The 25,041-nt window shown below is 49.7% G+C and overlaps 1 protein-coding gene across 1 annotated transcript in view; it reads right to left on the bottom strand.

Annotated features, from left to right (window-relative positions):
* Positions 1 to 2,735: 2,735 nt before the first annotated feature.
* The window catches only part of LOC139056010 (zinc finger protein 260-like), a 35,800-nt gene continuing 13,494 nt past the window's right edge, over positions 2,736 to 25,041 (bottom strand). Inside the window, exon 2 of the mRNA XM_070533775.1 lies at positions 2,736 to 11,000. The gene's annotated coding sequence lies outside the window, so the exon portion shown is untranslated. The remainder of the gene's footprint in view (positions 11,001 to 25,041) is intronic.

The raw sequence follows: 25,041 nt of genomic DNA on the forward strand, positions 1-25,041 counted from the left end.
ATGATAGGGGTGGCCGAGCGCCTCTCACGAGTCGCGCGGGTCCGACACACCATCTATGCCGACGACATAACGCTCTGGGTCCCAGGAGGAAGCGATGGACACATCGAGAATACATTGCAAGAGGCGGTTGACGCTATCGAGGAGCAGCTGGACGGGTCTGAGCTCGTCTGCTCCCCAAGCAAGTCTGAGCTGTTGGTGGTTCCTCCGAAAAGGACAGCTAGGAAGACGAAAGGCAACGAGCCTGCGAGAGAGCAAGACACAATAAAGATCAAGACGAGCGGTGGTCACATGACCCCGGCTGTCGAGAAGATCCGAGTGCTGGGGATGCTGATTGAGCGCAAACGAGTCAACGGCGAGACGGTCAACCGTCTGGCGGCCAAAGTCACCACGGCCATCCGCCTCATTAAGAGGGTGTCGCACAGAACAGCAGGCATGAAGGAAGAAAGCCTCATCCGGCTAGTGGAATCCTTCGCTATAAGCCACATTAGATACGTTGCTGCTTTCCACAACTGGAGGCAGTGCGAACGCAGTAAGATCAATGCGCTCATACGCAAAGCGTACAAGGCTGCACTCGGACTTCTCGACTGCACAAGCACCGACAAGTTCCTGGCCTTGGGAGTGCATAACACCCTGGAGGAAATCGCCGAGGCGCAGAGCTCAGCTCAACTCACGCGAGGCTCAGCTCGCGCGGCTATCAGAAACAAGAACGGGCAGACAAGTGCTGCGTGACCTAGGCCTGGGACCAAAGGAAATTGGACCCGAAAATACAGAGGTGCCTGTACCGGACGCAATTAGTAGACGGCTACGGGTACGTCCGGTACCAAGAAATATGAGCCCTGAGTTCCACAAAGAGCGGCGGGCGGCGAGGGCCAAGGCGCTCATCGATCTCCATGCCAAAGACAGGGGTGCCGTGTTTGTGGACGCGGCAGAGTATCCACATGACAGAAAGGCATTCGCCGCTGCAGTCGTCGGGGCATCGACCGGTGCAACTAGAACAGCGGCGAGTGTGCGGACTCGAGGGGCGCATCAAGCCGAGGAGGTGGCGGCCATTGCTTTGGCCATCGCCGACCCCGAGTGCACGACTGTGCTCTGCGATTCTAGGACGGCAGTGAAAAATTACGCCAGAGCAAGGGTGTGTGGTGAAGCCGCGCGTGTGTTGAGTGTGGTCGATGTCGCGAGTGAAAGTCGGTGTGTGGTGATAAAGTGGTTTCCGGCCCACATGGGCAGTGATGTGTCGGATCGCGGCAACGCTAACCACAACGAGACGGCGAACGCGGCGGCGCGAGGACTAACCAACCGTGCCGCTGCTACTACAGCCGACCCGTCGTGGTGGTGGGAAACCAAGGACAAAATGACTTCCTACAATTAAATTGTGAAATGGTACCGACTAGAGCGAAGGACTATGCCGCCACCTCATCCGGGCTTGACCCGTAAGGAGGCGGTTTTATACCGACAACTTCAAACGGGGTCGTTATTCACCCCGGTGCTGATGAGGCACGTGTGTCCAAGTGTTTATGAAAGTGATCTGTGTTGCGTGTGCCGAAAGGAAAGAGCCACTGCAGCTCGCATCCTTTGGGACTGTACTAAAAATCCGCATGAAGCTGCAACACTAACAACGATCCCGCCGCGGCTCGAGGCCGCAACGAGATGCTATGACCAAGATGTTCAAACCCAGGCCGTCCAGCAGATCTCGGCGGCCCTCGAAAGGCAACGACCGAGCGAAACCGGAGGGAGGCTGCCACCCCAAAGGAGGGGCAGGCGCGGTCGACCAAAGGGAATAGTGCGGCCGCGGCCGAAGTAGAGGCGCCACACGCCGCGAAGACGTCATGGCCGCGTCACGGTAACGCCTCCCTAACAGAGGAAGGCTAACCGTTCTGCAGGCGTTCAGAACAAAGTTTCGTCACTCACTTCAACATCGTCCCATTATTAGAAAAAACAACTTGGAAAAACTTGCAGTGGGCAGTTTGCCTTAAGTGCAAAGCATTGACAGTGATAGCAAGGTTCAGTGCTCTGCTCAAGCTCCTCCAACAATCAAGAGGGTTTCATGTTGACACGATGCACAAGGCAACTGATTCGGCGCAGCAGCAGCGCCCTGGCAGCTACCAGGCGTCTCGTAACGGTGTTGCGACATGTACTGCCAAGAGCATTGCAGGCATCGCACTGCGAAGCACAAGACGAGACCGATTGAAAACCTTCGACGTTTGTCAGCGCCCAGTGAAGTATGCAACATCATTGAAAGAAACAGCGCAAGAGACGAGACACGGCGAGTGGCAAACAAGCAGTGCTGCCACTCGTCATATCCAGTCTTTAGCGCAGTTTTGCTCAAGATGACTACTCAAGATGACTCAAGATGACTCAAACTGACTACGGATGGCTTGCATCTCTGGAGAATTAACTTGCTTAACAAGGCACCAGCCTCCTCAACCTCACAGCGGATAATGCGACTCCCAACACATGCTGTGCTGTGCTGTGTGCTGTTGATACTAAGACAGCACGACAACACAAACTCGCCTACAGTGTCCATATAATTACCAACGCAATGACAAATTACACCAACTCTACTACCAAGCCTTCTCATCAAGACTTTCCTTTTCCTCTGCCATCGATCGCGAAACAGCCTCCTTAAAAAAAAAAGCCTTTCAGGTAAAAAAAGCAGCACAATATGGCTCCTGCACGCTGGCTGCTTCCAGTCGCAAACACGTACGACCACAAAGGAAGAGGCAGCCAAGCAAGGCTACGGACGCCACTCGTATCATTTTATTGGCAATTCGAAAAAACGGAGAAAAAAACAGATGAGGTTACACTAGTCGCATGATTACACTTTGCATCACACACTAAATGTTTTGTCATGCCCCGTCAGAGATAGACAAGAGTACGGATGCTGTCACAAACTCTGCTGCCCGGGCACAAGAAATATTGTACAACCTACGAACAGTCTGCACCAATCGTTTCTGACCACTCTTTGCTTTGACACGGCAGCAATGAAAAACGGGGCATTAATTTGCACAATTAGCCAATTACATTAAGGTTGTGCAATGGCCCGGGCTTGGTCTAACATGGAGAAGATCGCAGAGATGCAATCAATGCACGTTGAATAATTCCTCCAGCAACGAACCGTCCTCTTGCCAGCTCTACAGTCACAGCGACAAATAGGCGATTATACACAGACTGATTATTTTTCTCCTAAAAAGATCCTGACACACTCACATCAACAGTGTTAAAAACTACAAGATATGGGGAGACATAACCAACCTACCATTAAAAAAAAAAAAGATTGACTTTTACACATTTCAATACGGGCAGCGCACAGGGCTGCTTTTTTGTATTTTAATTTCCTGCCCCCCTTTTCGACCATTCCTTTATTTCTCCCCACTAAAATGTAGATCTCACCGACATTTCTCACCAAATTTGTCGTATTCACTTATGTTGAATTTACCTAAAAAATGATGGCAGCATTCAAATGAGTGGGGGGTGGGTCGGTGGGGCAAGGGTGAAGACCCGTTATTTAGATAGACAAAGGTCAAAATGAAAACGATTTCAAGGGAGGGGTGGTAGGTGAGGCGAAGAATAATGCACGACAACACAAGGGGACCAGTTGGCGCTACAGGCAAGGTTGTACAACATGCGAGTGCTTCTCTCTCCACTGCTGTAAACAAGGGCAATGGAAGGCACCAGAACCATCGGCATAAACAAGCAAAATTACAATTGCAACAAGGCAAATTTTATCAATTTATCACATGCTGCAGGGAAATAAAGAAAACCACCAATCTCGCTCCTTCATGTTATACTGCTAAGGAAGGAGGGTAAGACGCGAGCATTTCACAAGGCCAGGACAAGGTCGGGATAAGAGGAGATCCATGTTGTCTTAACACGCATACCCACAAGTTCATACCATGTGCAGCTTAACTAATAATTAAAATTTTTAAAAAATAAATGACAAACCATAAAGAAAATTGCAGTGCAATGCAGCAGCACGTCTTCCCATTATTTTTTTTTTTTAGGAGGCAAATGAAATCGATTTTGAAGCCTTAATAACTAAGTGTAAGCAAACAGCCTAGTATAAAAAAGATAAACAAGCAGGCACTGATCCAAAAAAATTCGAGAAAAATTTCAATAATGAGATTATAAATAGCACGATAGTGATTACTTTATCACGCGGGCACCTGCTAGAAAAAAGCTAGTGTGGCAACTAGCTTAAGGACAGGCCGTAAGAGCTGACATTCTCGTGAACGGAAGGACACCATTAAAAGCGGGCAGCGTGAATCGGCGGAGGAGAGTACATTAAAGCAACTCCGACTGGCCGAGCCCGGTTCCATGTGAAAGCTATCCAACCAAGCAGACACATAGTGAGGCAACCTGCTGTGGCACACAACTCAAAGACAAAAAGCAAGAGAGGCAGGACACAACCGCGACGTTTATACTCGTACAGTTCTTGGGAAGGAGGGAGATGGGGAACAAGAAATTTTCACAAGCAACATTAGAAATGCAAAAGCTAAACAAAAACAAGAACCTGCTTGCATTTTATGCAAGACGCGATAGCACATTTGCATTCTCACTCAGGCAGATGTGAATGACTGCTAGAGATGAAATCTCATGCACACCGGAGGTGAAGGAAAAAAAGAAAGCATAGGGGAGGCATGCCAGGTCTAGTTGCCACAAGGAAGGGTAGTGGTGCAAATCTCTTTTTTTTTCTTTCTTCCCCTTTGAGAATAAAAAAGAAATGAGAGGAGAATTGATGAACACAATATGAGTGCATAAAAAGCCCAACGTAGGGCTATGGATGACTGCGTGCATGCAAAAACTTGGAGGAAAGTCTTTCAAGCGGCCCAGCAAACTTAAGGCCACACATTTTTAAGATAAAGAGCCAGCTAAACCTTCACCTGCATCTCAAACATTCCAATGACTCATTTTACATGAGATAAAAAGCTGATACATACTAACTTGGTGAAGAGGGGGGGGAGCGCAAAAAGATAAACAGCGGCAGGGGGGCAGCATCAGCCATCCATTCTGTATCTTTAACCCTAGCGGTGTTCTTAAAATAAAATAAAAGATAGATCATGAAGAAGAAATGTAGACGACTCTAATGAAATGAAGCGCAATGTGTGACAACAGCAAACTAGTAAAAAAATCTAAGACAGCAGGTGGCACACACAGTGCTGACTGACAGCTGTCTCAGAAGACTGTGTGAACTGCAGTGCAAGATTAGACAGTCAGCGCAGGGACCCAAGACGGACAAGAGCACACGCGCAAAGTGGCGTCCTGCTCCCGCCCGTTATCATTTTGCTGCGCTTATCGTCTCTGGATACCCAACGAGGTAACTATGACAGAACCAAGAAAGCCTCCCTTGCAGACAAGCAATCTTACCCACTACGCTTGCACGGAGGGTACTGGTCTCAACAGCTGCTCCCACCACAACCCGCTAGCAAACCTGCACTGCTGTTCACACAGAGGCTGCACATGGCCGACACAAGCACCCAGGTAGGGCTGGACCAGCATTCAGAACAAAGGATAGCTGGTGCCATGGGGCAACCAACACGAAGTGCATGGGGCCACAGGAAGAGGAGATGCTTTCGAAAGCTCTTCTGAGGTATGAAACGGTGGGGGCGCTATCCACTACGAGACAAGGTAATGGGGCCAGGAGGGGAGAGGAGGCTTATGAACTTTGCTGGCACTGCTTATATACACTCCCCTCTGCAGAGAGAGAGCACCACCGCCCCGCCCAAGAGTGACTGCCACGACAACCAGGGCGGGGCCGGGGGAGTTGAGGGCCTGGACAGGAAGGGATTGCGCACTCCCTTGTCATAAATAAATGACCCACAAAAACCAGACAAAGAGTTATGTACACCAAACACACGAGGCGACAACCGACACGCCAGGCCACACATACCAGGGAGGTTCCTCCATCCAGAAACCAAGACTGCACCTTTCTCGTAATTTTTAAAAGTCCGAAACGTTCCACTTGCCAGAAACATGCTGTACTGTCCCCCACATTTTTCGTTTATTTGGCCAAAGAGACCGATGGGAAGGTGCCGCACGTAGAGCCACTTCTTTTTTTGTTTCAGAGCCAACCCCCTTTTTTTGCTGAAGCCGTGGAGAGACCCACAGCAGGGCCACACAGTGGTGAAGGTAGCACAGAAACCGCACCACACTAAGCACTGCACGCCACCGAAGCACAGTCTTGTTGGGCGACGCGCACAGGTGGCCACAGGATCTCCCGCCGGCAGTCACATCGTCCCCCAATCGTGCGGCACCTGTCAAACGGGTCGCCGTGCATCAATGCTTACGTAAGACCATTTTTCGGTCGCTCCGAAGGACGGGCCCGGCGAGGCACCCTCCGGAGCTCGAGGAACCCCCACCCCAACACCAATGATGGAGTGTTCACTCCGTGCCTTTTTTACATCACTTCCCAGATGCGCCAGATGGGAAATTGGAAATTGTCCCCACATTTTCTGTTTCCTTCCTTTTTGCGTGAGTCTTTCCGGTTGTCGTCGTCGCTGATGCCACGGCAGAGCGGCAGATTGGCGGAGGAGGCGTCCCGGCACCAGTGGGTGGTGCTTGTCGCGACGCTGGTGTCCCGATGGTGGCGGCGGCATGCACTTCACCGCCACCCGTCGATGTCGGTGGGCTCCACCACAGCCCACCGAGGGGTTTTTTCTCTGTGTGTGTGTGCGTGTCCATGCATGCACTGGGCGAGGCTTTGGTCGGGCGGTGCCAAGGGTGCCACAGGAAAGCCCGGGCACACCACAGGCCCACGAGTGCGACAGAGGAACTTTTTTTTTTCTTCTTCTCCAAACAAACCCAGACACAATGTATAGCTTAAAGACGGGGCACCACATCAGTTACCTGCATGGCAACCAAGTTAGCAGGAGGTAGAAGGGAGAGAAAAGCACGACACTAGTTGCCAATGGGACAACTGCACCAGAGGGAGCTGAGGGACTGTTTTCAATGCACTACCCTGGACCTGCCAAGCAGACCTCAGAAGAGGGGGGAGGGACGGTCCCTGGGAGCCAAGGAAGGTGTACAAAGCTCTATGCGTGGGGCATCAGTTTGGAGCCCTTTCCACTGAAAAACTTTTTTTTTTCATCCCTGGAAGCACACACACGCACCGATCAGACTGCAGTTTTGCATAGTAAGTCAAAACAGTTCTTTCCTTAGGTTTTGGTAGGGGAGGGGACAATAAAGAGGAGGGAAAGGCAACCTCATGTTTCCAGCATGGAAGGACCGACGTTCAGATGAACAATTTTTCTCCACTCACACTGTTTCTCCAAGACTGCCCCGTCTATACAAACGAATGCAAAGGCCATACACATAGGCTTCTACAAGTGCACGCACACTCACTACACTCATTATGCCTACAGCACAAAACTCAGGACAACGACCAGAACCCACTTGTGACATCGAATCAGGGACAGTTCTCAGTGCACAGACCTGATGCACACCAGAAGACACACACTTCCTATGCATTAAGAAAAGAAAAGGACGGGTCGGGGAACAGGGAGCAAGAGGAAGCAAATCGGCACAAAGACAACAAAGGCCGAAATTTTCAAAACATGGGAGGCAAGAAACAGAGGAAAAGGTGCAAGGGCCTGAAGCCACACACCTGTATGACTCACTAAGAGACAACAGCAGTCCCTCACGGGTGTGGCAAAAGAAGAAAAGTGTATCAACTGAAAAAGGCTGCCGTCTAAAAAAGGAAACTTGTATGGCAGCAGAACAGAGAGGGAGCCAAGGCTGGAGACCGGAGGGATTGCTCCAGTTGGCGAAAAAGAAAAGCGGGCTCTTGGGGCACACAGAGCAGCGGAGAAGAGAAAACAGATGTACAAACGCACCTGAGAGACACCAGGTGCCTCATGCCCCAAAGCACACGTCAAAATGCACACTCTCTTCTTTGCCACAAGAATGGGGGATGCAGGCGCAACTCATCACACATTGCACGTCTGCGTGTACATCTTGCTCAAAAACTAGAGCTCCACCGGCCAGCCACCGGCACACCGGGAGCGTTGCCCACACAACCAAAGTCCAATTCCACTCGCTACCATCAGTGGGTGCTCCCAGGTGCAGCAGTCTGGCAGCCAGCGGGGGGCGGCACACGCACACTCACCCCCGCAAGTCCCCGGGTCGACCACAACGCTTCGTGATCTTCAGTCGGTCACGCGTTCCAAAAGAGATTAAAAAAATATATATGAGAGGTATAGGGGGTGGGAATATAGTGAGGGGGGGGGGGGGGGGGGGTTATCAGCAGTCCTGCGCGTCAGTCGCTCGACCACGTCGCTGAAGGGCCGGCCACACCGGAAAAGGCCTTTTTTTCCCTCGGGCATCCCAGGGGCGAGGGCTGGGACCGGGGCTGGGCCTCGGGGGTGACAAGGGGGGGAGAACAAAAGGGGCGCACCAGAAACCGTCCCACTGGCCTGGCAGCCACTCATCGCACCAACAGCGTCCTTCACAGTGTGTGTGTATGTGTGTCAACCGCACGTGTCTGTGTCAAGCACCACAAGCCTGGGAAAGAGGGAAGGGTGAAGCAGAAAGCAAGGAGATTAGGCACACTTGCTAAGCAGGGACAGCACAGTAACGGGCTTGCTCCTCCTCCTGCGCCACACACCAATGCTCACTTGTCCCACATGACAAGAAGAGGAATGCAGTGGGAGAGAGGGAATGCGAGGAAACAAAAGGAGCAAGGGGAAGCGTTCAGCCAACCATGCACGCCTTTCCCTTCCGTAACCCAATAGGGGCAAAGCTCACTTTAAAGCATCGAGCAGAAAGCACACAGCGTGAAATAAACCACTACGCCTGCATCAACATGTTAGTTGTTTCAGCAGGGCACGCTCAATCTTTAAAGATCAAGTAAATAACCAAGTTAACGTTTCGAGCTTCAAATTGGGGTAGTCACGACGCTAGGTGTTCTGTGTGCAAAATATTAGGCAATCTTTCTGTTCTCACATAATCAACAGTTAGCAAATCTTCAAATTCAGATTTTGTTTCATTTGCAAAACAAGGACAATGCAAAGAATGTTTGCAGCTTTTCTTTTTCATTCGGCGTGCAACACTTAAGCACTGTAGAGCTGTTCACAACACAACCTACCGATTGCACATGAAAGGCAATATTACGTGTCCAGATCAGAACTAGCCAATGCAACACAAAAGAGGGCAAACACAAACCGCAGTGCATTAAGAAAGGAAAGCACAGACAATCATCAATGAACTACAACATTGTCTTTCTAAGTACACCAACATCGAAAGAGCAGAAAAGAAACAAAAGGTACAAATGCCAACACACACTGCAACCTGCATCCCCCAACAATGACCACTAACAGCACTTCATCAAAAAAAAGAATACTTCAAGAGATTTAAAAAAATGCCGACACGCACAAGTCACTGATGACAGAAAAAAAATGTGACAGGCGGTCTCGCAGGCCAGATGGGAAACACACCATCTGGGTAGCTGCTACTGTGTTACATGAACACAACGTAAAAAAAAATATAAAGTACATGGAAACGTAACTCCTTGGGTTTCTCATCGATTCCGCTCTTCATAGCCACTCAAAGTCAGTTTGTTTTTCTCTGCTTTGCTACTTCAAGTTCCTGTGGGAGAGTATTCTTCATGTTCGCAGATATCGCGGATCAAGCCGTACCATGCAACAACAATTCCTCTTCCGGATGTGCTGCTCTCTTGCAAGAAGTTGCCTCGATGTTGGGAGCAAGGAGAAAGTGAGAGAGAGAGAGAAAGAGAAGGAGGAAAAAAAGGGAGGCGAGGGGAGGGAGTCGCCCAAGGAGCCGACGACGTCGTGGTGATGCATTCAAAGACACTGCTGCTCTCTCTCTCTATAAACTCAACAAAGAACAGGACTCGGAAGAAAACAGTACCCTGCAGGCACGGGAATTGCAAGGGACGGAGCAGAAGTGTGGGGTGTGCTTCATTCTGGGTTGGCCACTTTTTTTTCATGCTTCTTTCTTTCTTCCCTTTTTGTAGAAAAAAAAATCCCATTGTCCAGTCTGCAATTGCTAAGAACTCCAGTTGGAGACCTCCCGGAAGAGGCAAATAGCAAAGGAGGCAGTTTGAACCAGACACAACCAGACTGCCCAAACCCTACAAATGTCTAAGCCAATTGGCGGCCACAACGGCCTGAAAGAACAGTCGCAGCCTGGATGTCTCCCACCCCAAATTCCATGGGCGTAGCGTAAATACAACCTTCCCCGGGTAAAGGCACTCGAACTATTGAACTCGCGACTCGCATGCCAGAACAGGCGCACACCCCACACCAAGCTGCCCTCCTGGACAGGATGCTAAGCTAAGGCAGCCCCTGCCAGAGCACAAGCAATGGCATTGAGAGAGGCAGTGAGGAACAGGTGTAAGGCAGAGAGAGCGAAACACACTTCAACGGTCGCCAAGTTAAAGACCCTCTAGTGGCAGCTTTCTACGGGCTCTGGTGGGATTCGCAGGCTCCTAAATTCCAAAACACAAGACAGCCTGCCTGTCACTTTTGGTTTCAGCTTTGCTACCACAGAGAGCCTCCAGGGTGGATACGGACCAGTCTTAGAAGCTCGCTCTCCAAATGAAGAAAGAAAACAGTGGTGGCCTCAGACTGGGCAGCGGAACAGAGAATGGTAGGAAGTGATAGAACTGAGGAGGACTGCAAGAGCGAACAAGAGGTAGGCTGAGACAGCGAGGTAGATGAATCTAAAAAACCTGAGCCGGCAGTACTGACCGGCGGCATGATGCGAGACATGTCTGCCTGCTCTTTCTTTTTCCGTGTTTTCTGCTGCTCTTGGAAAGGGTTTACACTCGAACGCGAGCCAGTGCGGTTACAAACGCAGTTTTCCTGGCGGCTGGCTGCAAGACAGCACAGCCAGCGGGCACGAAGTCCTCAGGGCGACGACGCGTCGGCCGAAGACATTGGGCGTGTTCAGGGGTCAGGGGTGTCGGGTGGTCAGAGGGCAATAGGGTCCGGTGGTGGTGAACTTGGGAAGACAGCAGCCGGCTGCTGGAAGATGCCGGACTCCACCTGAAAGGAAAAAGCAAACGAACCTCGTCACAACAAGAACCACACACACACACTGCAGCAACAGCATGCCACACTACATTTGTGCTCACACACACTTTGACAAGACATACTGGTTTGAACCTTGCCTGCAAACAAGATCTTGCTGCACCAATACCTTTAGTTTTTTTTTTTTTTTTTTTCTCCCCGTGCCGTGTTTTCAACGGAATATTTTGAGTGAGTGAACGAGCGAGTGTGGGTGCATGAGGGGGCACGGTGCTAGCACAGGCACAGTAGCATAACAGCCCCACCCAAGAAGCTCTTCCATCAACCAGGGGGACGCGCCATCAAACAACTGATTCCCAAGCCTGCACCCTACCCTCAAGAAGGCACAAGAGAGGCCACTTCCAAATTCTTCTAGAGTAGAGAGAGGGAGAGGCTGAAGCATGAAGCTGAAACTTCACAGAAATTGCACAAGGGATTTGTGACTGGCTTACAGGGTGTCCACTTTGTTAACCATATAAAGCCCAACATACCATTCTTTATAAACTGAATTTGATGCCTAAATACTGTGATTTAAGCTCCGGAAACCCAATGTAGAGGCCATAGAGTTTTTGATAAGCTTAAGCGAATCTGAAATTGCAGAAGTTCTGCAAGTCAATTACTAATTTTTACACAATTATGCCACTGTTCCTACACTCTCTTATCGCCATAAATAAATGTGAACAAGTTGTTTTGGTTTTCTTTGATGTTAAATGGTGTTAGGGATTTGTGGGGCTAAATCAACTTAAAACATCACTAACAATGTTGCAGTCACCATCATCATCATCAGCCTGGTTGCGCCCACTGCAGGGCAAAGGCCTCTCCCATGCTTCTCCAACAACCCCGGACATGTACTAATTGTGGCCATGCCGTGCCTGCAAATTTCTTAATCTCATCCGCCCACCTAACTTTCTGCCGCCCCCTGCTACGCTTCCCTTCCCTTGGGATCCAGTCCGTAACCTTTAATGACCATCGGTTATCTTCCCTCCTCATTACATGTCCTGCCCATGCCCATTTCTTTTTTCTTGATTTCAACTAAGATGTCATTAACTCGCGTTTGTTCCCTCACCCAATCTGCTCTTTTCTTATCCCTTAACGTTACACCTATCATTCTTCTTTCCATAGCTCGTTGTGTCGTCCTCAATTTGAGTAGAACCCTTTTCGTCAGCCTCCAGGTTTCTGCCCCGTAGGTGAGTACTGGTAAGACACAGCTATTATATACTTTTCTCTTGAGGGATAATGGCAACCTGCGGTTCATGATTTGGGAATGCCTGCCAAACACACCCCAGCCCATTCTTATTCTTCTGATTATTTCCGTCTCATGATCCGGATGCGCCGTCACTACCTGCCCTAAGTAGATGTATTCCCTTACGACTTCCAGTGCCTCGCTGCCTATTGTAAATTGCTGTTCTCTCCCGAGACTGTTAAGCATTACTTTAGTTTTCTGCAGATTAATTTTTAGACCCACTCTTCTGCTTTGCCTCTCCAGGTCAGTGAGCATGCATTGCAATTGGTCCCCCGAGTTACTAAGCAAGGCAATATCATCAACAAATCGCAAGTTACTAAGGTATTCTCCATTAACTTTTATCCCCAATTCTTCCCAATCCAGGTCTCTGAATACCTCCTGTAAGCACGCTGTGAATAGCATTGGAGATATCGTATCTCCCTGCCTGACGCCTTTCTTTATTGGGATTTTGTTGCTTGCTTTATGGAGGACTACGGTGGCTAGGGAGCCGCTATAGATATCTTCCAGTATTTTTACATATGGCTCATCTACACCCTGATTCCGTAATGCCTCCATGACTGCTGAGGTTTCGACTGAATCAAACGCTTTCTCGTAATCAATGAAAGCTACATATAAGGGTTGGTTATATTCTGCACATTTCTCTATCACTTGATTGATAGTGTGAATATGGTCTATTGTTGAGTAGCCTTTACGGAATCCTGCCTGGTCCTTTGGTTGACAGAAGTCTAAGGTGTTCCTGATTCTATTTGCAATTACCTTAGTAAATACTTTGTAGGCAACGGACAGTAAGCTGATCGGTCTATAATTTTTCAAGTCATTGGCATCCCCTTTCTTATGGATTAGGATTATGTTAGCGTTCTTCCAAGATTCCGGTACGCTCGAGGTCATGAGGCATTGCGTATACAGGGTGGCCAGTTTCTCTAGAACAATCTGACCACCATCCTTCAACAAATCTGCTGTTACCTGATCCTTGCAGGTAACAGTTGCAGTCAGGATAACAAAATTAAATTCTGGTTATGAGGCCATAGTGGGGAACTACAGATTAATTTCAACCCTCTGGGATTCTTAAAAGGGACACTAAAGGCAAATACTAAGTCAATGTGGACTGTTAAGATGCCATTCCAGAAACCTTGCAGCACTTGTTTCGTGCCAAGAAAAGACTTCGTTCATGAGAAAATTGCATCTGAAAGGTCTACATACCTTTAGCGCAATTCGCATCAGCTGCCCCCAAGTGGGGGAGTGGTGATGTTGCATATGCCATCACCGCCCTTTACTGCCATCAGGGACTAAAACAGCACCAGTTTTCTGCACAAAATGCTAACGCTTGGCCACGAAGAAGCCGAGGCAAGACAGAGCGTTTGATTTGCCTCTGCAGCTGCTCTTGGTCAAGTGGCGTGGAGTGTTCAGGAATCCCATGACATGACATGAACATGGCATAGTCTGCCACTTGCAATTCGCACAAGTTTTGCAAGCCAGCAAAACCAGCCCAGCCTGACCAATAACGAAACTACTGAAACAGGAAAGTGCGGACGTCTCCAGAGTGGAGAAAACGAAACCCTTCAACTGCTCGTGTCGTTGCAAAGGGTAATGTTAACGAGTTCTCTGTTTTCTAAATATCACATAGAACTGGAGAAGTAGCATTTTATTTAGTCATATTGGAATACATTGATCTCTACATTGCGAGTGGTTAAGCACTAGTGACAGAATTATAATGAGGATTGCCTTCGTCATTGAGATAGTACTTGAATGTGCTGAAGGAGTCTCTTATCGTGACCTGCATTTACCTCCATTTCTAGAATGCTATAGCTATGTTTGCGATAATATTGTGACGGTATAGGAGACCTGCACCGGTGTATAAATATATGCAGGAGCGAGGGCTCTGAACCACGGTATAGGAAAACAGTCGACCTTGTCTTCTTCCGTTCTCGCACTATTGACACGTACCATACTAGAACACAAATCCCCGGGGACATGGAAGTTTACCATCAGGCAGTTGAGATCAGTCATGACATCATATTTCAATGGTTGCCAAGTCATTGTGGCATCCTTGCAAATGAGCAGGGATGCTAGTGCCAATTGTGTTGCTATCCTGCAGTCAAGAACAGACGCAGCGGGAAAGCTCTGTGCACTTGCTCATGAGCTTACCTTGGCCTAATGGAATTTGGCAGACATTAAAAACAAGTGCCTTTATTCCCTGGATCTTGATCTGAAGCTCTGCTTTTCACATGGCTTACCACGACGGGAGATAACTCCCCTCTGTCACCTGAGGCTTGGAGTAGCTTTTACCACTGCGTACTCTTACCTCATTGTCATGGCCACAAGTCCAGATTGTGAATTTTACGGGTGCGAAAAGACGATTGCGCACCTTCTGTGTGATTGTCATCGTTTCACTGCACAAAGACAAGTCCTCAGCACCGCGCTTCACAGGACTGACAACTGTCCCCTTACGGAAAGCAGAATTCTTGGACCTTCGCCCCAGCCGACATCGGCACTAAATGCTTTAAAAGCACTAGGGTGCCTTTTAAAGGAAACAGGACTCATTGAAAAACTATAGAATGTGTGAACTGATGCTTTCCTTTTCTTTTTTAAATCTTCCCTTGTTTTTCTTATCTTTTCTGCCCCTTACCCCATCCCCCTGTGCAGAGTAGCCAACCGGACACTTAATCTGATTAACCTCTCTGCCCTTCAGTTCTTGTTTTTCTTCCTTCCCAGGGGCAAAAGCGCCGTCCCAGCGCTGGCTAAGGTATATGGTGCTAGTCCCGAGCAGTAGGACATGAGCCTCGATATGTGTACAAGTTCCGTAGCCGGGGCTGCCAACACAGTGGGGGCAACCACAAAAGAGACCTTGCATGTCAAGTCAGTCACTTGGCGCAGAACGCAATAGGGTCTAAAATAATGGGGCAGCAGTATGTCTCAGAGGCCGATGTAATGAGAAGGCCACCAGAGAAGGACCAGTGAGCCAGGATCGAAGAGGGCATCTCGGTGGTGATGATCGTAAAGCACTTTTTGAACAGCGAGATGCTACAAGACGGTCACGGGCAATGCGGCAGGCAGTTTTGGAGCGGGCAATGACATCCAGAGCATAGGAGCAAGTCGCAGATGAATCTGTGGGAAGCAAGGAATCAAATGGCGGGAGTGCACTGCAGCCATACTGAGGTAGAAAGGTGAATAACCTGCTGCGTCGTGGCGCAAAGAGTTATAAGCAAAGGTGACAGGGCAATGCCCAGTCCCAATCCCGATGATCCTGAGACACATACATAACGAGCATATCGATAAGCGTGCAGTTGAGGCTGAGAGCTCAGTCAGTCCATTTGTTTGGGAATGGCAAGCTGTTGTGTACTGATGATGAGTGGAGCAGGATTGTAGATCCTCAACAACTTTGGCGAGGAAGCAACGGCTGCGATCTGTTATGAGCTGATGAGAAGCACCATGTTGTAGAATAACATCTTGAAGGAGAAAATCGGCGACATCGGTGGTGCAGCTCATGGGGAGAGCTCAGTGTTGACCGTGTTTGAGATCCGTGTTGACCGCAATCTATCGGTTGCGTGCTGACACAGGGAAAGGTCCAAGTAGGTGCCAGCACGAAAAAACTGCTCGCCGAGAATGTTGATTGGCTGGAGTAGGCCAGCTGGATGCAAGGAGAGTCTCTTGCGGCGTTGACAGCTCTCACAGGTTGCAACATATCGTCAAACAGAATGGTGAAGGGCAGGCGAGAAGAAGCACCGACAGACGCAATAATAAGTGCGAGCAATGCCTAAGTGGCCAGCAGTGAGGGCATCATGAAGCTGCGCGAGCACGTCCGAGCGTAGGTGTTCCTGAATGACAAGAAGCTTGGGGGTGTTGGGATCAAAGTTGCACCTACACAACACAGTCTTAAAATGAAGAGCCAGAGTGGGGGTTCCAAGGGTTGCGAGGCGAGGCGATCAATGGTAGATAGTAAGGCTGCCCGATGGCAATGTTGAGAAAGTCTGTAATGGATAGAACACAGGCATCAGTGTCGTCAATGAGATCAGGTGGGCAAGCCAGATGTCGAGACAGGCGGTCGGCGTCCTGGTGCAGTTGCGCCGATTTATGTCACAGAAAAGGAGTATTCCTGTAACTATAATGCCCAGCAGCCGAGGTATCCCATAGGGTCTTTCAGCAAAGATAGCCAACAGAGGGCATTACGATCTGTAACAACAGAGAAGCGTTGCCCGTAAAGGTAGGGACGAAACTTCGCAATGGCCCACACGAGAGCAAGGCATTCACGTTCGGTTATGAAGTAATTCTTCTCAAAATGACAAAGGAGTCGCCTAGCATAGGCAATAACAAGAGACAAGCCATTCTGTCATTGGGCAAGAATAGCGCCGATGCCATGACCACTCGCATCTGTACAAACTTCGGTTTCGGCAGCTGGGTCAAAATGAGCCCAAATGGGCAGATTCGAGAGTTTAATAACAAGTTCGGAAAAGGCGGCGGCCTGATCAGGTTCCACGAAAAAGAAACGCCCTTTTTCAGAAGACCAGTCAAGGGCCGGACGATGTCCACGAAGCGTCGAAAGTAAGAACTTAATCCTATAAAGCTACGGACATCATTCGATGAGCGTGGAGGCAGGAATTCTTTTACTGCACGGACCTTGTCGGGATCAGGCTGCATGTCAGCAGCATCGACGAGGTGTCCAAGGACTTTGATGTGACGGTGGCCGAAATGGCCCTTAGCAGAGCTGCGCTGTAGCCCAGCTTTTCGGAAAACAGCAAAAACGGCAGAAAAGCAATGGAGATGGCTTTCGAAGTATGGGAAATAAACAAGAATGTCACCAAGGTAGCAAAGGCCTATGGACCATCATGCATTCAAAGCTGGCAGGGACATTGCAGAGTCCAAACAGCATGACTTTAAATCAGTAGAGGTCATCAAGTGTAACGAAGGCTGTTTGCTCACGATCGTGTTCGTCAGCAGCGATGTGCCAGTACCCAGAGTGGAGGTCAATGGAGGAGAAGTAACTGGCACTGTGCAAACAGTAACGCACCGTTGACCCGTGGAAGAGCGTACACAGCCTACTTGGTGACCTTGTTGAGAATGCGACAATCTACACAAAACTTCCACGTATTGTCCTTTTTCTTCACCAATACAAACGGGAAGGCCCAAGGTCTGGAAGAAGGCTCCACAGCTTTCTTAAGCATTTTGTCAACCTCGTTTTGTATGGTGGCACATTTATGCACTGAAACACGGTAAGGTCTTTGGTGAATGGGAAGGGCATCACCTGTGTTTATGCGATGCAAAACCAGGGTGGTCTGACCCAACGAACGACCACCAAAATCGAAGATATCTTGGTACAAAGCTACGAGGGAGCATAGAACATCAGCTTAATCAGGTCGCAGGTCAGGAGCAATCATTCAGCATAATGGTTCCTTGTACATGTAAGTTGCAGTCGACTCTGCAGCAGTCAAGCCAACCTGAGGATCAGTAGCCAGTGCCGAAACAGTACAGTGCTGCAAGGAATGCAGCGTCGCTAGGGAATATTTATGGTGTGGGGATACGCGACTCTCACGCGTCACCTGATGTGTTGTTTTCCCGCGTGGCTCCTGTCTCCTGCGGTCCGGCTTCGCCGCGTGGCCTGCGTGATGCCCACGGTAGTCGGTCTGGTTGAGGCGCAGTACGAGAAATGGCGCGAGTGTTGCGCTGCTAACGCCACCTACCGGAGGGGTTACTTGCGCGCGTAAAAGGAAGGCACTTGCCTCTTTTGGCTGTGGGTCGGCGAGAGCCGCGGACGTCCCGTGCGTGCACCGATCCATGCTTCTGCGAGACCGTCTCGCGTGGCCCCGTTCGAACGCGCCACCAACGTGACCGTACGGGCAAACGACCAGGCGTTGGGATCCAGCATGGGGCGAACATATTTGCTCGTTATCCGGTCGCGGTGAGTTGGACTTCTTAGATTTGTCAAGCGCCCATTGGCATGTTTTGTGGATAGCAACTTGGCTAGCAGGCATTGACCTATGAAAGGTGCAATAAATGCCCTTGTGATTATTTGCACTACTCTGTTGTCGTTCCTTTGTCCCAAGAGCACGGGTGTGAGAAGCCCACAATGGGAAGAACTTGCATCGATGAACTGAAGTTCAGAATGGGAAGGTGCACCTGATTATTTCACACTGTAACAATGGTATTGGGTATTGTAACATAGCAGGTTAAAAGAGCGTCCAGAACGAGATACACCATGCAGTCTCCGTCAGGGAGAGCAGAGAAGGGCACCATTGAGACGTATGTTGCAGCATGAGGTGGCAGACGAACGAATTGGCTGCACCTAAGGCAAGGCTTGTCTGCAGCAGCGGCAGCGGCGGCAGAGGTGGTGCAGTGGGGTAGATCTAAGTGCAGAGCACCGGAAGAGCAGTCGATAAGCGTACAGTGCAGGGTCAAAAGTCAATACCTAGATTGAGACAATGAGGGCAGGGGTCGAAGGCAAAGACAACAGACATAACACGGCCGGCAATGTTAATACAGGCAGTGCATAGGCCGAGTATGGCAATTGTGCTGCCATTGGCAACTCGAATGGCAGGGCAGGCGGCAAGTGTGAGCACTTTTTTTAACGGATATCTGGGCACCTGTGTATATTAAAGCGGTTATGGACAGACCATCAAAGAGAACTTCGATACGGTTGCGTAGAGGCGCAGTAGTCAAGAGAGGATTTTCTGTCTGGGTCGTCAATGCAGTATCACCTCCGGGCGCTGCATTATTTAGTTTTCAGAGTTGCAATGGAAGTATGACAGGGACGGTGAACGTCGACACTGCAGTGAGCAGGAATGTTGAGCCTGAGGTGAGGGCGAACGGCTGGGATTATACAACTAAGTGGAGACGTCACCACTTGTGGAGGTAGAAGTGAGCATAGAACTGGCCGTGTGCATTATATGCTGAGCTGCGATCAAAACTGATAGCGGGACGTTGAGATGAGTACCAGCGGCTGCGGCAGTACTGAGAGATGTAGCTGACGCGACAGCATAGGAAACAGATGGGCCAGTTTGATGTTTACCATTCAGTTGGGTTTTGATAACACACTGGTGGGTATCGCAGACTCAGTGCAGCTGAAGTGACCACTGGAGTACTTGGGAGTGGGAGTTCCTTGACTGAGGAGACCCATAATGGCAATCTCTTGTTGGACAACAGACTGAATGAATGATATGGTCGTCACGTCATTGTCAGGTGGTCGAGGATAACAGATCGCCGGAGCTATGATCTCCAGTTTCCCACATACTATCTTTATCAGGGTAGGTGTACTTGACGGCTTACGAAACACTGGAACATCAATGCAGGAGTGATCGAATTGCTGAGCAATGCGTCAACTTTTAGTTTGTTCAAGGCGTCAGCATGCCGCAAGGACGGCAACAACTGTCGCACAATCCTTGCACAAAAGCAAACTGAATGTGTCATCTGCAATTCCCTTTCGCACATGGTCGACTTTATCTGATTCCGACATGTCTGCCTGCTTTTTACAAAGAGCTAGCACATCCCGTATGTAGGAAATATGAGACTGTCGATGACTGAGCCAGTATTGCAAGCTCTTGTCTGGCTGATAGCCGACGTCCGGCAGATTTTCCAAATATGTCATGCATCTATTGTTTGCAGACTTCCCAGCTAGATAGGTCTTCATGTGTGCGGTACCACAAGCAAGCCATGCCTTGGAGGTAGATTACGTTGGCAAGCATGAATGTCGCATAACCTCTGTTATGGTCGCTGCCGCGTTCATACCAGGTGAGCCTGTCGTCTACATCCGTGTCATTTGTCTCGGTGAAAATTCCTGGGCCAGGAGGGTGCGATAGCACTAGATGTGATGAAGCCTGGGTGGATGTGGACAGGGCATCATCGTTTGAAGACATCCGTGATGGAATCGATGTAGCGCCCACAACGGAGACACAACACAGTATCGTAGCGAGCATACCCCACACCTCCACAACTTGCGACGGTGTAGGAGATCTGCACCGGTGTTTAAATAAACACAGCAGCGAGGGCTCCGAACCACAGTATCGAAAAACCGTCAATCTCGTCTTTTTCCGTTCTCGCACTACTGGCACATACCATACTGTAACATATTGATGCCTTGGTCATTCGACCACAAATCTAAAACTTTAGCTTGACTTAATAATTGCCTTTAGTGTCCCTTTAATGTGCACCTAAATAAAAGTACACAAGCATTTTTGCATTTTGCCTCCATCGAAGCTGTGAACATGAGATCAGCAGTGTAAAGCCATAGGCAGTAGGCTGCAGCGACATGTAAAAGCCATTTAAGTGAATATTTACTTTTAAGCGCCTCCAGTAATACCCTATTAGCAAAGCTGCTATAGAACACTGGCACACGGGCAGTGTTTTGAAAGGACAGTTTTTCACTCACCCAGTATTTTACACTCGTAAAGCAGATGTTCATAGGCTAATCGCTGACCCACTGTTTGTTTTTACAGTGGAGCTGTCTTAGGCTAGTTTCCAGGCTTTCGTGATGTGCAATGGCAAGAACTATGGCGGCATCCATAGAGCTAAAACAACTTGAGCACAAGGCCAAAGGTATCAGTGTATGTGTCCCAGCTGCATTTGAGGCCAGATGTCAAAACCGCTGATGGATGATAAAAGGCGGTTTGATGCGTTGCGATCTATACAAACGATAGTCCGGCCGTTGTGCCCAATGCCTTACCGAAGACAGGCTTTGCCGTGGAATGCGCCGATGCGTGCGTCGCACTGACTGAGGACGGAATTGTTGTCGCCACCGTACACGTTGATCCCAAAACAACAGAGAGGGACCTTTAAGACTATGACACATTTGGGTGGATCCTCCCGATGACCCCAATCACATCGTCATTGTGGGTGACTAACGTCGATGCGTCTCGTCCCGACGAAAAGTGGTTCTTGGCATTTCTCTTAGAAAGGTTTGGCCTTCAATGTTACACCAAGATCTATGTTCATGATGCACCATCGATCGTGCATAGACTTCACGTTTCCTAAAAACCTCTCCAGTGTCGTCACAGAGCCCATGACCATCGTAGCGACCATAAAGCCATAATTACTGTGGTCACGAGATAAACGTAAATACAAATAAACATAATGTGCATATCTGTGTTATATTGTTTTGTTTTATTTCATTTTCTTGATAGCTATATACAGCTCTGCTGGTCATCCACCTTCACAGAGTGGAATGGTTGAATTTTGTGTGTACAAGTGCAAGGCGTAGTATGAACACAGAAGCTTGGAACACCTACAGCATATCTTGCTACAGTACTCAAAGGGTTCCTCACAGAGTTTTGACATAGAAAACTTATGTAGCCTGGTGCATAGATCCTGTAGTCATATCCACTTATGCAGTGTATCACACCCACTTTGTAAAGGACTTCTCACGCATCGCTGAGCCACTGACACATCTAACCAAATGTGATGAGTTCAAGTGGGAAACGCCGCAGGCCAATGCATTTCAAGAATTCAAGACGCGTGCAGTCGCCGCCGGTACTTGCGCACTTCAACGAGGACGCCGATATCGAAATCCACACTGACGCCAGTAGCCTAGGGCTTGGTGCCGTCCTAGTTCAGAATAAAAATGGACTTGCAACAGGTGATAGCATACGCTAGCCGGTCGCTGCCGAAAGCGGAAGGCAATTATTCTACGACTGAGAAGGAATGCCTCACCATCATTTGGGCTACAGCAAAATTCTGCCCTTACCTATATGGCAAGCCATTCAAAATTGTCAGCGACCATCACGCATTGTGTTGGCTAGCCAATTTAAAGGACGCTTCAGGGCGGCTGGCACGGTGGAGCCTCAGACTGCAAGAATACGACATCACTGTTATCTACAAGTCCGGACGAAAACACTGCGATGCCGATTGCCTATAACGCGCCCCCCATTGACTCGCCGCCGCAAGACGACGAGGATGACGACGCCTTCCTTGGAATAGTAAGCGCAGAAGACTTCGCCAAACAACAACGAGCAGGCCTGGAGCTAAGACGCGTCGTCGAGTATTTGGAAGGGAACAGCGATGTTGTCCCAAGGGCATTTAAGCACGGATTGTCTTCGTTCACGCTACAAAACAACCTGCTCATGAAGAAGAATTCATCAGTCCGCGCCAACTACCTTCTTGTTCCCTCAGTGCTGCGTCCAGAAGTACTCCAATCGCTGGGTACCTCAGACTCTCCCTGACGCTGTCGAGGATACAGGAAAGGTATTACTGGCTGCGCCTAACCACGACATCGCCCGTTACGTCAAGACATGCCGAGACTGTCAGCGACGCAAGGCACCACCAACAAGGCCAGCAGGATTACTACAGCCGATCAAGCCTCCTTGCCGACCTTTTTAGCAAATCGGGATGGACTTTTTGGGACCATTTCTGACGGCAACATCCGGAAATAAGTGGATCGTCGTGGCTACGGACTACCTCACCCGCTTCGCTGAAAATAAAGCTCTGCCGAAAGGTAGCGCAGCCAAAGTGGCAAAATTTTTCATCGCGAGAGAGAGAGAGAGAGATAACTTTATTATGTCCTTGATAGGGTTCAGGGGTGGCAGGGGTCGGGAGACTAACCCCCAGTTCCCCCCTTCCTCAGACGGCGGCCAGTCCTTGCTTTCTGGCAGCGTCTTAGGCCATTCGGACGGCCCAGAGCTGCTCCTCCGGGTCCAAGCTGAGCAGCAAAATCTCCCAAACTCGGCCATAGTTATGATGCGTGTTAGTGCAGTAGGTGGTGGTGGGTGAGGCTTTGAGGCATTGCCAGATAATGTGATCGAGGTCAGTGCGGGCCTCGCACGCTTTGCAGAGTGGGGAGTACGCATCGGGGTAAATGCGGTTGTAAAGCACGGACTCGGGAAAGTTCGCATCTGAAGGAGTCGCCAAATGGTGGATTGATATTTATTCAGTGTTTTGTGTGCTGGGGCGTAGCGTAACCGCTCTCTGTGGTAGTGAAGGAGAATTTCTCTGGACGTGACCATTCGGTCCCGCGCGTCACCTGCATCCATTCGGTCCCGCGCGTCACCGCGATGCAGGACAGAGGGCTGGTCGGGATCCAAAGACTCAGGAGAAGGATGATGCGCCCGGTGTGCGAGAGCTCGGGCGGCATCGTGGGCGGCTTCGTTTCCTGCCAGACCCGAATGCCCAGGGGCCCAGATTATCTGGACGCGGCGTTGCCTTGAGGGAGGAGTGCCAGAGAGTATCTTCTGCGCTTGGGGCGCTATCAGTCCTCTTGTGTAGTTGCGAATGGCCGTTTTTGAGTCGCTGATGATGCAGCGTGCATTGGTAGCTGCGTAAGCCAAAGCGATGGCCGTTTCTTCTCCTTCTTCGGGTTGCATGGTGAGCATTGATGCGGCCGCAGCGAGGCAGTAATGCGAGCCCGCGACTGTGACGACCGCCATGGCGTTTTGCGTGGGGTGTTCCGCTGTGTCCACGTAGGCTACGTCAGCGGCTTGGTCGTAGCGCTTTTGTAGTTGTTTAGCTCTTTCCGCATGTCGCTCCAGATTGTGCTCAGGGTGCATATTGCGAGGTATGGGCAGGATAACTAGCTGAGCGTGAATGTTTGGAGGGATGGGTGCTTTTGATCCGAAATGGGCGGTGTAGGTTATGCCTAATGTGCCTAGAATGTGCCTGCCCGTGGTGGAATTGGCGAGTCGTTCGTATTGGCTAATACGCTGCGCTTCAATAAGCTCGTCTATGGTGTTGTGAATGCCGAGGGCATCCAGTTTCTTGTTAGAGGTGGAGATGGGAAGATGTAGGGCTTGTTTATAGGCCCTCTTGATCATGGTATTGAGTTTGAGCTAGTCAGTTGCATCGAGGATGACGTACGGGGCGACATAGGTGATCCTGCTCAGGGCGCAGGTGGTTACCAGGGATGTAAGGTTGTTTTCTTTCATGCCGTAATGTTGATTTGCAATGCGTGCTACGAGGCGAGTGGTTTGGTGTACATGAGTATCTAATTGCTTGAGTATCTCCATATTTCTGCCGCTTTGTTGGATGCCTAAGCTAAGGATATGGATGCTAGGTACAGTAGGTATGCATTGCTGGTGCACGCAGAGTTCTATCTCGGGCGGGTGAGGGTCTGGACGTCGACCTCCCCAATTAGGGTTGTACAGAAGGAGCTCCGATTTCTGTAGGGAGCATGCTAGGCCGCGCGGTTTTACGTATGCAAATACCTCGTTGATGGCTTGCTGCAGCGTGTGCTGGATGTCCCCGTCGCTGCCCTCGGTGACCCACAGGGTGTTATCGTCTGCGTAGAGGCTATGCTTGAGGTTGGGGATGCTAGCTGATGCAGGCGGCAGTCCGAGCAAGGCCACGTTAAACAGAAAAGGGGACAGAACCGATCCTTGCGGCGTGCCATTGCTGCCGAAGTGAATAATTGGCGACTGCCACCCTTTGATGGTCATGGTGGCCGTGCGACCTGTAAGAAAATTCTTCACGTAGTTATATGTTCGATGTCCAACCTGGAGTTGTGCCAGTTGGTTCAGTATGGCCTCATGCGTGACGTTATTGAAGGCCTTGGTTAGGTCTAGCCCCAAGATGGCCCTGGTGTCCAGCCTGGAGCTTTTATAGCCACCGATAATTTGGTGCTTGAGCTGAATCATAATATATTGAGCAGAAAGTTTCGGGTGGAAGCCAACCATGGTATCGGGCAAGAGGTTGTTGTCGTTCATATGTCTGTGTAAGCGTGTGAGGATGACGTGTTCGAGGACCTTTCCGACACATGAAGTAAGGGAGATAGGGCGGAGGTTTTCGAGTAGGAGGCGCTTCCCTGGTTTTGGAATCATAATAATTTTGGCTTCTTTCCATTGTGAGGGGAGGTTTCCAGTTTCCCAG

The sequence above is a fragment of the Dermacentor albipictus genome, chromosome 2 (assembly GCF_038994185.2).
Source record: "Dermacentor albipictus isolate Rhodes 1998 colony chromosome 2, USDA_Dalb.pri_finalv2, whole genome shotgun sequence".
Classification (NCBI taxonomy): Eukaryota; Metazoa; Arthropoda; class Arachnida; order Ixodida; family Ixodidae; genus Dermacentor; species Dermacentor albipictus.